Source organism: Carlito syrichta, unplaced genomic scaffold (assembly GCF_000164805.1).
Source record: "Carlito syrichta isolate Samal-C Ts95f unplaced genomic scaffold, Tarsius_syrichta-2.0.1 Scaffold312129, whole genome shotgun sequence".
In the NCBI taxonomy this organism is placed as follows: domain Eukaryota; kingdom Metazoa; phylum Chordata; class Mammalia; order Primates; family Tarsiidae; genus Carlito; species Carlito syrichta.
This window is the reverse complement of record NW_007256225.1, coordinates 312619-316123: the sequence shown is the minus strand read 5'-3', so window position 1 is coordinate 316123 and position 3505 is coordinate 312619. Positions and strand designations below refer to the sequence as shown.

At 51.7% G+C, this 3505-nt stretch overlaps 1 protein-coding gene across 1 annotated transcript in view; it reads left to right on the top strand.

Moving 5' to 3' along the window:
* The first annotated feature begins 1084 nt into the window (after positions 1 to 1084).
* The window catches only part of RBM25 (RNA binding motif protein 25), a 68220-nt gene continuing 65799 nt past the window's right edge, over positions 1085 to 3505 (top strand). Inside the window, exon 1 of the mRNA XM_008069588.2 lies at positions 1085 to 1335. The gene's annotated coding sequence lies outside the window, so the exon portion shown is untranslated. The remainder of the gene's footprint in view (positions 1336 to 3505) is intronic.

The window sequence follows — 3505 nt, the reverse complement described above, 5'->3', positions numbered from 1 at the left end:
GTCTCGAACCTGCGGGCTCATGCAATCCACTCACCTCAGCCTCCCAAAGTGCGGGATTACAGGCTGAGCCACCGAGCCCGGCGGCCACATTAATTTAGTCATTACAATATTCCTGAGGAATAGGTATTATTACCTAGTAATACCTAGCAAGCAGAAATACAGATGGACGTACATTTTACGGGTGGTCGTAGTGAGAAATACAGACTTTCACCTTACTGCTCCCACGGCATTCTGTGTTGGTGGCCCTCATCACGGTGGTCACTTCTCTCACTCAACAAATACTGACTGAGCACTTGCTGTGTGGCAGGCACTGTGCTAGGCCCTGGGGCTGTAGAAAACCCGTGCACTCAGGTTGATGTCCTAGCAGGGCCAGGTGAACAGGCCAGAAAGGAAATGGGAAGACACAGGTATGGTGGACGGTGGGAAGCACCGCAGGTAAGTTGAGGAGAGGCAGGAAGCGTGGCCGGGCCACCTCAGCCCGCGCTGCTTCCGGGCCCAGCAGGCGGCGCCGGCCCGGGGCGACATAAGCCTTCCCGGGGGCAAGCAGGGAAACAAAGGCCCTTGGGTGGACGCCGCCCGCGAGGCGTCTGCGGCGTTTCGCCGCTTATTCCACTAATGGACAGGCGACGGTCTCAAGCGAGTCTACATTGAAGGAAACGGTCTTTCAGGCCATTTCGCGTTTTTAAAGCATCTTCAGGCCACCTCTTGGACTTAACTGGTGTCACTTTTAAAGACCACCGCAGACTTTGCCGGTTATTTATTGATATCGACCAGCTTTCTAGGGGAAAAAACAGCACTTGGGGTTTCTACCTAGGTTGTAGGGCCTGTTCAGATACAAGTTTCTCGAACCTCAAAGAATTATAGAGCAAAATTTTAACCCACGAAAAAGTAGGACAAGCGAGATAGCCTTCAAAGCACCTCGCGCCGGCCGGCGGAACCTTGACCTCAAGATGGCGTCGCCTGTCTTAAAACTCAATCAGCTCCAATCAAAAACGGAAGGGAGGGTCATCCTGCGCAGGCGCGGTCGGTCTTGACTCCTCCTCTAGGCGCTACTTCTCTTTGGTTAGTCGTCTCCGCGGAGTTGGTCAACGCCCACGGCGCGGACTATCTACATACGTCTTCTCTATGGCTCTACGTCCCCGCCTCCGGCCGCAGTGCATGCCGGGCAAAAGGAAGACCTCCACAAGCGCCCCGCGTAGCGCGGCTGTGTTTGCGGCCTGTGCGAGTAGGCTCCTCGAACGGTCTCTCTGGCGGGCAGCGCAGACCCCGGACGTGGGCCTGCTCTAACCTAGACCCCAGAAGGCCGCGAAGACAGCACCGTCTTCTCAGCGGCGGGTGAGTTCACGCCTCTAAACACTCGTAGAAACCGGGAACCCGGGTGCCTCGGTTGGGAAGGAGGAAGCGCAGGGAAGGCCGCAAGACGGCCAGGTGGGGTGCAGGGTGAGAGGGGTGGGGTGAGGGGGCGTAGGTGGGGCGAAGGGTGGGGTGGGGGATGGGAATCCGTGGGGTGGGGGAGGGTCGGGCACGAGGCCGCGGCTTCCCCGCCTCTCGTAGGCTGAGCGCCCAGTGGGGCCCGAGGAGGTCCGGCGCGCTCGGTCTTCCCTCCGGCGGTGTCGCCCGCTTTTCCTTCCACGTTCCGCTGCGGACGCGAGCGCCTGTGCCTTGTGGACTCACGTTAGTCACCAGACGACCCATCTACCCCGGGGAGCCCTTCCCGGTCCGAGCCGCGGAGACGGGTGGGTTTTCGGACCTGGGACGCTCTCCCGGGTCTTGCCGGTGCCCCCCTCCGACTTGTTTCCTTCCGTTCAGTGAACTGGTCACCCGGAGTCTGCAGCCACCGTGCGGGTCCAGCGGTAGCCCTTCGGCGGCGCCCCCCATTCCCTCCCACCGACTTCTCCCTCCCCCGCCGGCCCCTTCGGCGCCTTGGGTGCCGTAAACTGTTGGGGCCATTCATTCCCGGCACACACTGAGCTCCGCGCCCGGGCTCTTCTTTCGCGCTCTTTCGTCTTCAAGATTGCTTTTTAAGTACCTTTTTGGAAGTAGATGAAGTCTGAAGATTATTTTGACGTTATGTAATATGAATTTACATTGTCACGGAAATGCCGTTTTGCCCGGCCGAGGGAAGCCCACCAAAGGCAGGGAAGGGTTGGACTTGGTCTTGTCTCCCTTGTGATGTGGAGTGCTGCGTGTTAGGGAGTTGGCTCGAGTGTACACAGAGTTTTTGTATTGTTTGTGGAACTTTCATTTTTTTAAAGGTTATTTAAAAAAAAAATCTAGAGGGCTAGAAAGGTGTTCAGTTGATCATCAGTTCTTGATGATTCAAGTGATCTTGCACTATTCCAATTCATTAAATTTTTCCTTAAAAAACAACTTTCTCCTAAAAAAAAAGGTTGAGTATGATAATAGTATCCACCTTATATGTGGGGATCAGGGGTTGGAGATTGAGAAAAACATTGTAAAATCCTTAGTACGATATCCAGCTAACATAGCATATAATTCATTTTCATTAATATTGTGTCATTTAAGAATTTTCAGTGACGTGCAAGAGCCTGACCCTGTCTCTTAACATTTCTTCCAATGTATTCTGAATACACTTGTGTAAACAAAATGGAAATTAATCATTAAGTTCCTTTCTTATTGGTATGTTTATAGAAAGAGGCATTGTGGTATAATGAAAACAGCCTTGGGATTGGTGATTTGGGGATAGTGGGGACCTTGGACAAGTTAGCTTCTTCATTTGTAAAAGAAATAATAAGCCTACACCAAGTAATGTGGGAGAATAAGTGAGATGGTTTATGACAGAGACTTTTGTAAACAAAAGTAAATGCAAATACTGATGTTTCTTATTAAATCATCTTTTTGGGTTACTAGATTTTCTCTTTTTTGACTGCTGAAATGGCCTTCCTCACCCCCTTCCCCTGCACACACCCCTCACTCCCCACCCAAGTATGAAGAAAATGTTCTTATTGTCCCTGTTGCATATAAGCACTGTGTATTAATGATGAGTTTGACTAAGGATTTTGGGTTTTTTTGGTTTCGTTTTCTTGAGTTGGAGTCTCACTGTTGCCCAGGCTTGGGGTGCAGTGGCTAGTGCACCCTCAACATCCTGGACTCGGGTGATCTGCCCTCAGCCTTCCAAGTAACTGGAACTACAAGTATGCGCCATTATGCCTTGATAATTTTTTTATTTTTATTTTTGTATAGAGATAATGTCTGGCTGTGTTGCCCAGGCTGGTCTTGAACTCCTGGCCTCAGGCAGTCCTCCTCTCACCTCTGCTTCCCAAAGTGCTGAAATTATAGGTCTGGGCCACAACGCCTGCCCAGGTTTTATTTTGTGGTTTGCTTTCTCTCTACTATATTGAGGCTCTGAATGTATATATTTGAGTTGGAGTCTCACTCTGTTATCCAGGCTGGAGGGCAGTGGCATGCTCACGGCCACCACAGCCTCAACCTGCTGGGCTCAGGCAATCCTTCTGCCTCAGTCTTCCAAGTAGCTGGAACTATA